Genomic DNA, 14,359 nt, shown 5'->3' with positions numbered 1-14,359 from the left:
AATATCCGAGTTACTCTATATTTTCAAACAGTGAAAGTTCTTGCAGGAAACCACCATACAAGGTTCAACTTCTCCTGAACGGAATTCCTGCAGAAATGGAGATTGATACGGGGGCTAGTTTGTCGTTAGTTTCGGAGGCGACATACAGAGACAAATTCAGCAAAATTCCGCTTGAGCCGTCATCTGTGCTACTTCGTACGTACACCAAAGAACAAATTTCTGTTCTTGGTGAAATTTGGGTTTTGGCTAAATACCACAATCAATCCGCTTCCGTGAAACTTCATGTCGTCAAAGGATCCGGTCCAATGCTGCTGGGACGTGATTGGCTTTCGAAAATTTAATTACAATGGAACGAAATCAATCAAGTCTACACGGATCAACTGTTAAATTTAGACAAGTACAAACTGTTTGATGGTAAACAAGGAACAATGAAAGGGGTCACTGCAACCATAAACCTCAAAGAGGGGGCGACTCCTAAGTTCTTTAAACCACGTCCTGTTGCATATGCTATCCGCGATAAGATTGGTGATGAAATTGATAGACTTGTGGACCTTACTGTGTTGAATAAAGTCGAATATTCTGAGTGGGCCACACCGGTGGTCCCAGTCGAAAAACCCGACGGAACAATCTGTCTATGTGGCGATTACAAAGTGACGGTTAATTCCGTGATTGAAGTGCCGGAGTATCCGATGCCATCTCCGGAAGACTTGTTCAATAAATTGAATGGAGGCAAGAAATTCACCAAACTTGATTTGTCAGGGGCATACCAACAAATTGTCCTTAATAAAAAATCGCGTCAATACCTTACGATAAATACCCACAAGGGACTTTATCAGTACACACGTCTTCCTTACGGAGTCAGCTGCGCCCGCAATTTTTCAGCAAGCCATGGATAAAATTCTACAAGGATTAGACGGAGTCGTCGACTGGTTCGACGACCTGATTATCAGTGGAACTGATGATAACGATCATCTCACAAACTTGCACAAAGTCCTGCAGAGATTGGATGATCACGGTATCAAACTAAAGCGACCGAATAGGGTTCATGGTCGATGCAGAAGGCATTCATCCTACGCGAAAGAAGGTTGAAGCCATGGTAAATGCGCCAGAACCTGCAAACACTTCGCAACTGAAAAGTTGGTTAGGACTGGTATCGTACTACCGTAGATTCATTCCGAATATGTCTTCATTGACTGCGCCAATGAGTAGACTACTTACTAAGAACACCGTGTTTGTTTGGTCCAAGGAGTGTAGGGAATCATTCAAGGAGTTAAAAACTTTACTGTCTTCCAGTAAATTGCTAGTGCATTACGACCCTACACGAGAACTGACATTAGCTACAGACGCGTCTCCGTATGGACTTGGGGCTGTCATCTCGCATGATGACCAACCTATCGCCTATGCATTGCATACACTCTCTAGTGCCGAGAGGAACTATTCTCAGATTGAGAAAGAGGGACTTGCAATCATCTTCGGCATTCAGAAATTCCATAAATATCTTTATGGCCGGAAATTCATTCTCTACACGGACCATAAGCCGTTAACGTACATTTTCCATCCAAATAAAGGCATTCCAGTGATGGCAGCATCTAGGATTCAGAGATTGGCTATTCAACTCTCAGCTTATCAGTATGAGATTCGCTACCTCACGTCTAAGGAAAACGCTAATGCCGATGGACTATCCCGACTGCCACTTCCTGCTACAGTGGCAGATCAGGACATGAATGATACTGAACTGATTTCTTGGTCTGATGAGGCTCAGATGGTAAACACTATCAAGTTGTGCAGTATGCCTATCAATCCGGGAAAGATCAGTAGAGCTACAGAGCGAGACTGTTTGTTGTCCAAAGTGAAGCACTACATGCTAACCGGATGGCCATCAAAAGAAGAAGGCATTGCGCCTGATCTTCAACCCTACTACAGACGTCGTAACGAACTTACCATGGAGGAAGGATGCATTCTTTGGGGAAGTCGAGTGGTTGTGCCAAACCGCTATCGCGACAAAATCTTAGACTCAATTCATGATTTACACACCGGTGTAGTGCACATGAAAATGTTGGCCCGTCAGCACTGCTGGTGGCCCAATCTGGATGAACAGATTGAAAATACTGTCCGAGGCTGTAGCATCTGCCAATCAGTTCAAGTCAAAGTATCAAATCGAAAAAATCCGTGGATATGGCCGTCCCGACCATACCAGCGCGTTCACATTGATTTCGCTGGTCAATTTTTGGACATGTACTTCTTGATTGTGGTTGATGCTAGGACCAAGTGGCCTGAGGTTAAACCTATGAAGTCCATTACAAGTGCAAAAACAATTGACGTTCTCAGAGAACTATTTGCTTGTTATTGGTTACCAGAGGAAATTGTGAGTGATAATGGTCCCCAGTACACCTCAAAAGAATTTGAGGATTTCCTCATGCAAATTGGTATTCGCCATATCCCGGTGGCTCCCTACCACCCTAGCTCAAATGGGACCGCAGAAAGGTTTGTGCGTACATTCAAGGATTCAATGAAAGCGCTCAAACACGAGCCTGGTTCACTTCATCAAAAGCTGTGTAGATTCTTGATGAAATATCGTGCTATTCCTCATTCTATGACCAGAGTTTCTCCTTCTGAGTTATTTTTGGGTAGAAAGATTCAAACCAGACTGGACATTATGAAACCTAATCTGAGTAGTACAATGATGAAGAAGGTTTCACCGTTTGTTGATAAGACTAAGTCTGTAGAAGTAGGTGACCGAGTTTTGGTCAGAGATTACAGAGGCTCAGACAAGTCATGGGTACAAGGTGTTGTCACAGCCAAAATCAGTCCTGTAACTTACAATGTTGATGTCGATGATCACATTTGGAAGCGACATATTGATCAGATTGTAGATTTGAGTGGTTTGAGTTCAAGTAAGGATCAGATAAATGAGTCTGATGGTGTTGCAGAGGCTAGGCCAAAACAGAGTGTTATGGACTTTTCCACTATTCCTGTGGAAACTAGTAGCATGGAGGATAAACAACCTGTTGTAATTACATGTAATGAGAACAAATTACCTCCAGTAGTTGTCAGTGAGGGAAAAACTACTACTCAATCTAGCACATCCTTGTCTTCTAATGATAACAGCAGTAGTGCTAAGATTGTTCAAACTCCAAAGACAGTTTCACCTAGACCAGTTAGAGTAAAAAGGCCAGTACAAAGGTTGATTGAAAATGTGTAGTTTACAGATTTAGCAGAGTTGAGGACAGACATTGGGACAGAAGGACACTTATTGTGTATATATATATATATAAAAAAAATAAAAGAATCTATAGTTGCATGTTTGCATTTTCTGATACTAGTAGTTAAATAGGGTATGGTAATTCTAGTTGTGTTAAGTCAGCAAATGTTGTAATATTATGTTCATTCCAATATTATTGGTAATTGTTCAAGTTCGACTATAATAAAGTTGTTGTTGGTACGAATACTATACGCATGTTTACCTCCGTTTATTCTGCTGCTGCAAATCCTTCACACACGGTCTTATACATTACAATGATAATCCCGCATTGACTGACGGACAAAGGTTAGTCTATCTTAAAACGTATTTAGGCCAGGAGCCACGCAGCAAGGTATTTGGTCTGTTACTGGACGCCAAGGATTACCCCAAGGCAATGACTGAACTTAGGGATAGATATGGTAACCCAGCACTGGTAATTGATGGCTTCATTAGAAAGGTACGCCAGTGGCCGAAGTTACGCGGTATTTGCGATTTGGGTACTTTTTTCACAAATGTGTCTCAGGTGATTCAAATGTTTAAAGCCATGGGCTACGAAACAGATATACGAGCTAAAGGTCTCATGTGTGATTTGACTTCCAAAATTCCGGACAGTATGCAAGAATCGCGGGGGAATTGGGAAGTTAAGAAGGGCGAAGGAAACCCAACAGTTGAGTTGTTCTATCAATGGCTGAAGTCTGATGAGAATGCCTTGCGTTTTACATCGTTGTCGTCAGATCCGCCGTGTTATTAGAGTATTGACAAGTCTAAGAAGGGACATGAGGTGAAGAAAACGGTAACCACATTGACTACACCCTCTACCCAGGTTAAGAAATACTGTGTCTTTTGCAATGGTGAACATTGGCTGGACTCATGCACTAAATTTTCCCGTAAAACGCCAAGTGAGCGTCTAGCCTGGTTTAAGGAAAAGGGCAGATGTTTTCTGTGTACCAAAACTACCCACAGGTCTAGTGGATGTTTCCTCAAGATAAGATGCAAAGTTAAAGATTGGGGCAAATCGCATGCTACAATCCTTCATGAAGCTTTTTTTGCTCCTAAGCTGGCTCAAAGTAGTTTCTCATCAGATCACACTAAAGCAGGCATGCCAAAGGAAGGAAGCAAGCCAGACGTCCATTCCGTTGGTGTTGGTTGAAATGAAATGGCCAGGGCCATTGTGCTCACCTGTCGATATGAAAGGGAGAGTATGAGGAAGAACTTGTCATTGTTAGGGGTTAATCATGCAATAGTTGTGGGATGGTGTGGTTTGTCTTGAAAAAGTGGAGTTAGTCGTATTGTTTTCCGCGTGCACATGTTACTGACGTTGGAATAAGTGAATCGTTATTTGTGGGAGAAGCTGAGAGATGTTTTCTGGCCAATTAAGACGGGTTTACATGTGTCTTAGCTATTCAGTGACTATTGAAAATAAACAGCGCATTTACATTTTGTAAAACCTGCTGTCATTGGCCGAAATTTCAAATGAATGGGATGTACCTGTGGAATTGCGTGTGATTACGCTATCTTGAAAGGAGTATTTATCCTCGGCTTGCGATTAGAGAGAAATGTTGAAAAAAATGATACAAGAACAATTGAAGCAAGGAATGCACAGTATAGAATATGACGTACTGAGTAACTAGCTAGCAGTTTGTATTCATTTTTGAGACAATAACACAGTTACAAGACAGCCCTATAGTCGGATTCATAAGTAAATGTCACTGCCCTTTTGGGCCGCTGCGCAAAAACTACTGGGCCGATTTCTTCAAAGTTTGGTTTTTCTTGAATCTAATTTCGGGACCCAAGAGGATTTTCATATTTCAGTAACCATGGTTACGAAATAATTTTTTTTGTATGTATTGGTGTACATTGACGTAGTGTATTGATTTTGACATTTTCTCCTCTGTACTGCTTATTTCTGGATGCATTTTGCTGAAATGTTCAGGTTAATTTTTTTTCGTGTGTATCTTTAAAGCTGCCAAGTTTCATTTAGAACTATTCATCAAAAAAAATCGGGCCCTCCAGATTCCCCAAAAATGGCCAAAGGGCTCCAAAGTTGACAATTTTTTTCTTTATAATTTGCAAATCTCTAACCTGGAAATTGTGTTGGGTCCCGAAATTAGATTCAAGAAAAACCAAACTTTGAAGAAATCGGCCCAACAGTTTTTGCACAGCGACCCAAAAGGGCAGTCAGTGACATTTACTTATGAATCCGACTATACTACTCAGGCCTAACTATAAAAGCACTGATGACAGCTGTGCTACATTTACATCATTATCATCATCTACTTTAGTCAACCAGCTCAGATGACCTTTCTTGGGGCAGTGATCGGTAACGGTGAACAGGCAAATGTTTACATTCGTGTCTCCGTGTATCATGGATTCATGTGTATACTAACACCGTTGTTGTGTTGACACACTGACTGACTCTGACTGTGTACATTTCTACAGCGACGAAAAACGATCACAAAAATGGTTCTTTTTAAGCACTCGTGACATGTTTACAAAAATTAAAGCAAGTGTTTTTAGTAGAGGTTTACCTATTGAGTAGCGTCTGGGTGATTATAAACCATTAACTTGTGTTTAAAAGCCCACATTGTAACGAAAGGTTCCGGCTTGACGCTAATCTCCAATGACGGCAGCGGCCATTTTGCCATACTCTCGAAACTTTGGGATCGTCAAATGCAATGGAAATCACATAATTTATCACACACACTGCTACAATTCATCATTTTATTGTTCTTTCACAGTATTATAACGCCACCCCGATTCGCAAGGCAGCTTGTACCAACTGGCTCTGCATTGACTATCCCCATTCCAAGCCGAAGAACAGTGTGACAAGTTTCTCATTTTACCTTCCAATCACAGTCAAAATGTTCTAAAACAACCGGCAATGAGGACAAACTAATCATCTCAAACCAATCACAAGAATGTAATCAACACATACGACCTCATCCGAAGAGCGGATGATTAAGTTTTAGCATTGATTCAAGGTGATTTAATTCCTTCTTCGTCTTGCTTCAAATTCATAAAATGGCTGTCTTCCATACTTGTAGTATGCAGATCTAGTGGCGCAGTACAACACTGCGCATCTTGGATACCCTGACGGATTGCCTCGAACCGCGAAATTCAAAATTGCTGGCAATGTGCCAACTGACATTTTTGCACAATACCGCCACCTAGTGATATGAAAAGAAATTAATTTATTTAATATCGAAACCTCTATATCAGGCCGACCTCTAAAACTTCATTTCAAACTTCAATCTGCTGGAATAAAGAAAATGGGCTTTTTTAACCTTGACCTACTTATACCTGAATAGTAGGTCACACTGACCTAAATCTGTGTCAACATGTAGAGATGCCCAATAGGTGTCTACATATCAAATTTAGAGAGTCTATGACCAATAGCAAAAAAACGTGCCATGATCAAAGAAATGTTAGAGTTCGACCTCTCTGACCTTGAAATGAAGGTCAAATCAAAAACCCGTGTGATATGTGATGTACCTTTATTAGATACACCCACCATAAAATTTTCATCGGTCTAGCTTTAACCATAAGCTTCAAAATGACAAAAATAGGTTTTTAAAGAGCACCCCCTATATGGCAGACCAGCAGTCAAATTGCGCTGATTTTCATTCTGAAGGAAGGTCTTGCCTAGGGGTACCCACACACCAAGTATGAACTTTCTGGGTCAAGCGGTTAAGAAACGTGCCATGATTTTGTCAAAAGTTAACGACGGACGACGACGACGACGACGGACGCCAGACGCGGCGGTATCGTATTAGCTCACCTGACAGGTGAGCTAAAAAGGAAAATCAGTGGTATATCTACAGACATTGCCGGTGCGAATTCACACTCCCAGTGGACAGGTCGTTGATACATACAGGTTACTTGATAGTGGTAGTCAGGCTACACTCATACAAGAAGATTTTGCAAAAAGTATTGGTTTGAAAGGTCCCTCATCAAAGTTACGCGTGTGTGGTGTTGGTGGCAAGCTATCGGAACAACAGTCCAAGTGTCTATCGTTTTGGTTGAGTGATCCCAAAAACGATTCGAAACCACTAATTAGAGTAAAAGAAGCGTGGACTTTCAGTGAGCCTTTTAGTCTTTCGGTTCATGCTGGTAACAATGCAGATTTCTTATCCTAGCCACATGTACAACATTTGAACTTGGAACATGCACCTGACTCGCTAGACATAAAGGTTTTGATAGGGGTTAATGTTACCAAGGCCCACACACAACTGGAAGTCCGGGAAGGCCCTGTAGATCTGCCAATCGCCGTACACACCCCCTTGGGATGGACTGTAATGGGTGTGGATCGTACTCAACCTGATAGTTCTGGTAATGAAGATGATGTGAGTGTCAACAACTTTCTGATCAACAAGATCACCGACTTGGAACAGAGTGTTGAACGGTTCTTGAAAACCGAAAGCTTTGGTACTCTCGATGCAACAGATGTCCCCTATTCAATGGAAGATAAAAGAGCACAAGAAACGCTTGACACAACAACACGTATTACAGAGAACGGTCATTATGAAGTCGGCATGTTATGGTCGAAAACCCCGGATCTTGTAGATAATAAGCCACAAGCAGAGCGCCGCTTTGAACAATTGCGACGTAAACTGAAGAACAACCCTCCTTTTCGCGACAAGTATAGAGATGTGATCAATAAGTATATTTCTAAGGGCTTTGCACTTAAACTATCCCCGGAGGAGGTTAGTCAATCGAGTGACCATACACATTACTTGCCACACCATGGAGTTGTCAATCCAAAAAAGCCAGACAAATTGAGAGTAGTGTTAGATGCTGCTGCTGTGTATGCAGGTTCTAGTTTGAACGATCACTTGTTAGTAGGTCCTGATCTGCTAAATAATTTGATCGGAATTTTGATGAGATTTAGATGTGGTCCCATAGCAATCTCCGCCCATGTAGAAAGTATGTTTCACATGGTCTTGGTTCCCAAAGATGACAGGTATGCTCTCAGGTTTCTTTGAAAGATGACTTAGAAAGTGATGATCCTCCTGATGTATACCAAATGGTCGTGCACATATTCGGTGCAAAATCGTCTCCATGCTGCGCCAACTACTGCTTGCGCCGCTGTGCGTTGGACCACATCGATGAGTTTAGTCCCTTGGTGAATGATACTGTGTTGCACAACTTCTATGTTGATGACATGCTGAAAGCTTTTTACAAATGTACAATTGAAGGAGCCATTGATCTTGTTGTGGAGCTAATTAAGATCACTGCTTCAGGTGGTTTCAAATTGACAGCTTGGGCTTCAAATTGTCCAGAAATTTTGAACGCTTTGAAAGATCTGGATGATAGCCTGGGAATCTCAATGGTTGTAGATTTGAACCTGGATGGTACGCACTCTCGCAGAACACTTGGTATCAATTGTGATATGAAATCGGATGTGTTTTGCTTCGAGTCAATTGTGATTCAAAATGTCTGCACCAAACGAGGAATCATGAGCAAAATCAGTTCCGTATTTGACCCTTTGGGCTTGTTGTCACCGTTTGTTCTCAGGGCAAAGTTGGTAAAGAAAAGTCTCTGCGAGAAAGGTTACGGTTGGGATGACATTGTAAGTGATGCGGACTCCAGTGATTGGACCCGATGGTGTAAAGAGCTAAGTGAGCTCCCGGGTCTTCATATCCCTCGATATTACTGGCCATGTGAGTTTGACCCGGAAACGTTCGTGTTGCATACCTTCTGTGATGCGTCTGAGTCTGCGTTCGCGGCCTGCTCATACTTGTTTGTATCATCAGAAAGTGGTGAATTGTACGGATCTCTTGTCATGTCAAAAACTAAGGTTGCTCCTCTGAAGGACCGATGTCTTACGTTGCCACGTCTTGAACTCCAAGGTGCTGTGTTGGCTATGAGGTTGCATGAAACTGTTCTGAGAGAGCTGGATCTTGATATCAGAAGTTCGTTCCTTTGGACAGATTCATTAATTGTGCTTCAATACATTTACAGGGAATCCAAAAGGCTCAGGACATTCGTTGCAAACCGTGTGTCTGAGATAAGATCCAAATCAGAAAAAACTCAATGGTGGTTTGTACCGGGTGTCTTGAACCCAGCTGATGATTGTTCTAGAGGTCTTCAGTTGCATCATTTGAGTGTTGATCACCGTTGGTTTCGTGGTCCAGAGTTTCTTTGGTTAAACGAGTGGCCGGAACAGCTGTATGTTCCCGTGTTGGAATCGAATGACAGAGAACTGAAGCAAGTCTCTGTCGCTCTGGTTGTTCACGAGACTCCTCTTGCTGATGTATCCAGCTTCTCAAACTTGCCTCGATTGTTGCGTGTGACTGCTTGGTGCATGCGCTTTTGTCATAATTTGAGAAACCAGGTTCGTCGCAGTGGTAATATGGTAGTTTCTGAACTGGAGGCAGCGACAACTTATTGGATCAAATGTGCACAGTTCGAATACTATGAGAATGAAATTTCGGCACTCTCCACGGGTAAAGAATTACCACGTGACAGTTTGTTGAAATCACTGACTCCGGTAATGGTTGATGGTGTTCTGAGGATCAGTGGTCGCTTGACCAATGCTCCCTTTCCATATGAAAGTAAGCATCAAATCATTGTCCCTGGCAAGCATCCAATAGCCACTTTGTTGATTCTGAAAATACACATTGGCGTAAATCACGCAGGCGCTGAGCTCACTATTGCTAGGTTACGCGAAACATACTGGATCACGCGCGCTCGTGCACGTGTGAAAAGTGTAATTCAGGCTTGTCGCATAATATCTAGGGTGCCAAAGATGGCTCAGCTTCCGTTGGCTCGCTTTGAAATGAATTCTGTCTGGTATAATACAGGTTGTGATTACTTTGGACCAATCATGGCGAAGCGGGGCCGTGGTCGAGAGAAACGTTGGGTTTGTCTCCTCACTAGTTTGTAAGTTCGTGCTGTCCACCTAGAATTAGCATCCTCACTGAATGCTGATGCATTCATTTTAGCACTTAGAAGGTTCATCGCTCGTCGTGGCTCACCTAGGCATATCTATAGCAACAACGGCACAAACTTCGTGGGAGCAAACAGGGAGCTTAAGGAGGTAATAGCTAGTATTGATTCGGACAACATCCATAAGAGTCTCGCTGAAAGAAGTATCGAGTGGCATTTCATTCCACCAAAGGCGCCACATATGGGCGGCGTGTGGGAGCGATTAGTACGCTCAGTCAAGCGTTCGCTCGATGCTGTCCTGACAAATCACTGTGTCTTTGAAGATACCCTCCACACGTTTCTTTGTGAAATTGAGGCTATTTTGAATAGCCGTCCCTTGACTCATGTTAGTTCTAGTCCTGATGATTTGGAACCCTTAACTCCTGCTCACTTCTTACTTGGCATTCCAAACAACACTTCACACGATATGTGTAGTAGAAAAAGATGGCGCCAAACACAAGTTCTCTTAGACCATTTTTGGCGTCGTTTGAAAAAAGACTACCTGCCTACATTGACTATTACTCCAAAGTGGACTGATGATGTTCCCAACCTCAGTGTTGACGATGTAGTTATGCTGAATGACAATAATGAACCTCGTGGAAATTGGCCCCTTGCCAGAGTTGTTGAAATCTGTCCTAGCGCAGATGGACGAGTTGTGAAAGTGAAAACAAAAGATGGAATTTTGATGCGACCTATAGCAAGGCTATGTCTCCTTGAACAAGCGAAGACAAAGATTTAGAAAGTTACATGTAATTGTCACACTGTTCTAAATGATAGTTTGATTGGTAGAACAGGATAATATTGTTTGAATTATAGAATGTCAAAAAGTAATCATATGATAAACACGTGTTGTATATAGTTTAATACCGGTATGTATATAAGTTTGAAGTACTTCACATTTGGAGTTGTTCAGACACCGTTGTCAGACAACGCTGTCAGGGGGGTGGCTGTGAAGGTTTACTTTCAATATTTATTCAAATTACTTTTTCTTTAAGTTACCTTTTTATATTTTACATTTGGTCCCCTTTTTGTTCCAGTTATGGCTCAGGCCCTTGTGGAGTTTCTGACTTGCTGTAATAATAGTAGGCCTAATGAGATTGCTTATATAATTAACCTGGGCCTGAGCTGTGAGTGCACATGAGGGAACCTATTTTAGTTAGTCTTCTGCCATGCCATTGGAGCGGTGTATTTTTTACCCAGTAAACTAGCCACGAATTGGTGAGTTATTTAAACTTGCATTTCTCAAATTATATTCTGTTCAGTTTTCTCTTAGCCAATACCTGTACATTATACCTGTTAATGATTAAAAATTAAATGGTTTTCTTACAGTTTACCGAACATTAAAAAGGAATTACGGGTCGTGTGAACTTTTCTGGTCTTGTCGCCAAAGAACTTCATGCAAGTTTACATAATCCGTGTTCCAGCTGGAGAGGTGAACGTGCTATCGGCTGCTGCTTTGCTTCAGCGAAAAACAATGGACACTTACAATGAACTTTTAAGGACAATTATTCGTAAATGTGTGGATGCATTCGGACATACCCCCAGCCCTAGAATATGTATGATCGATTTTAACGCCTTGAACAATGTTATTGGAGATGATACAGAGATAAAAGGATGCTTTTATCACCTGACACAGTCGACGTGGAGGAAAATCCAAGAACTGGGACTCGTAAACCTGTACAAGGAGCAGGACGAAGTCAGACACTTCTGTGGGATGCTTGACGGCCTGGCCTTTTTGCCCCTTGAGGATGTAGAAAACGGCATGGCCCACATCAGACGCATCGCTCCAGCAGTTGCAAATGACTTGATTGACTACTTTGATACCACTTACGTTACAGGCCCCTACAGAAATGTTCGTGCACCAGATGGTGCAATTCACCTTCGAAGAGGCCAACCGACTTTTCCCCCAAAACTCTGGAACGTGCATGAGACCACGCTCGGGGATGATCCACGAACAAACAACGTGTGCGAAGCATGGAACAATAAATTCACGCATATGGTCGGCCACACGCATCCAACTGTTTGGAAGTTTATCAAGAACCTGCAGCTCGAGGAACAAAGCGTTCGCACCGTTCTCGCACAAAACACTATCGGCAACCAACCTAGGAAACAAGTGCGTCGCGCAGTACAGGAGCATCAGAGGCGGCTGCAGAACCTGTGTGTGGACTACAATGCAGGAACAAAGACCATGTAGCGATTCCTACGTGGCATAGGACATTGTATTCGAATTGACAATATCGTGTCATGTGCCGAATCGATCAACTGAAATAACATTTCTCCATGTGCCAACACAGACTTTGATTTAACTATTTGTTAAACATCTGATCCCATTTTATGTGATTGTTTAATGAAGCTCGTTTAATAATGTATATATATATGTTCTTCTGGGGTTTTCAAACGATCATTTGGTCACTTGTTGTCATGCATCATTCTGTCAATTTATTTTACACCTTGTGCCTTTTTCGGTGGATTTTGTCATAACTTGTTGTGCTGCTTGAAATACAGGGCTTTTTCAACAATGTAACTGTCTTTGGGTACCCTGTAACGCATCAAGACTCGGAACACTTGCCAATCTCACATGTACATATGTTGTAAAAAGATGTGAGGAAACCCTCTTATCTGATTTGATTATTTAGCAGGCTTTATGATTTAACTCAATATCACTACCGGTATATAAATGAAAGAACTCATTTGATATGTAATGGGCTTCCAAGTCTTTCTCACCAATAAAACTGCAATGAGACTCATCAAGAATGTTTTACTAAATGTCAATAGCCACTCTTGTGATAAACTATTGTATCTTGTAGAAATAGGTTATTGGTGAGGGAACCCTGAATCTAATTTGATTAAACTACTGGACCAAATCGGATGATCTTTGTATCATTTTTTATAAGGATTCCCTGCCTATCCAAGCTAGTTTTTCTGGTCGGAGGGTACTGAAAATAGGCCATTCCGTTATTTTGGACCACCCAGTATTCTGTTGATGTAAAAAACCACTACACATAGAAATGCTCATAGAATTTTTTATTTTTATTTTTTATCTATGTAGTAGAGATTTCCCATACATTTTTTCTGGTGCCATTTTTCAATTTTGCCTTTTTTTCCAGTGCCTTTTTTACCTAGTGTTTTTTTCCTGTTGCCTTTTTTCCGGTGCCTTTTTTACCAAGTGCCTTTTTTACCTAGTGCCTTTTTTCGAAGTGCCTTTTTTACCTAGTGCCTTTTTTCCAGTGCCTTTTTTACCGTGTGCCTTTTTTCCGTACCTTTTTTCCAGTGCCTTTTTTCCAGTGCCTTTATTACCTACATTCAGTGCTGCCACCTTTCTGTCAAACCCTTTTTGAAAAACACATGGAAAATGGACTTGTCTGGAGGTAGGTATTTACACACCGATTTCTTGTAAATTCCATGTTAAATTGAGTGGATTTTAGGTTAACAATGAAGTTAAAGTATTGTAGCTTTATAACAGATAATAAAATCAAAGAATCCATTGTCTATTTTTGTTTAAACATAATTTATAATGGGGATAAAGTGGCCACACCCAAAGAATGGGACTGAATTCAGTCCAGTGAACATAAATTCAATCCAAAACACTGGACTGAAATCTGTCCCAAATGCTGGACTTAAATCAGTACCAAATATTCTACTGAATCCAGTCCCAAAAAGTTGTCTGATTTCAATTTAGAAATTTGAACTATATTCAATACAAATCACTATGAAGGGCAGCTCTACTTAACATAGGCCACCAGACATGGCCAGTTATCTTTCACAATGAAACTACGATTTTTTTTCAAGTTATGAACAAATAGCCCAGGCCTACAGTCTGGACCATCACGTTTTAGACCGAGAGGTGACCTTCTTTCAAGAGTTCAGCGTTGTGGCAAGCTCAATCATAGCGTAGGCCCTACTATACGCATATATCTTCGAAACTAAGAGAGGGAATGAGGTCTGGTAAAAAAGCACATTGCAGAGGCGGGAGATATGCATCTCTAAGGCAACGCTTGAAATCATCGACCCTTATCAATAGGTACATTCGGAAAATGTGCTATTCGAAGAAGGCATTAGTTTAGTACTATTTAATCCCTTTATTAGGGTCTGGAGACGAAATTTACATTTGGGATTGACAGATTATGTAATTATCATCCATCATCTGATTATCCCCGATTAATTAGTGGGGAAAATGAGTGTTAATTACAT

Source organism: Lineus longissimus, chromosome 1 (genome assembly GCF_910592395.1).
Source record: "Lineus longissimus chromosome 1, tnLinLong1.2, whole genome shotgun sequence".
Classification (NCBI taxonomy): Eukaryota; Metazoa; Nemertea; class Pilidiophora; order Heteronemertea; family Lineidae; genus Lineus; species Lineus longissimus.
Note: the sequence above shows the minus strand (reverse complement) of the source record.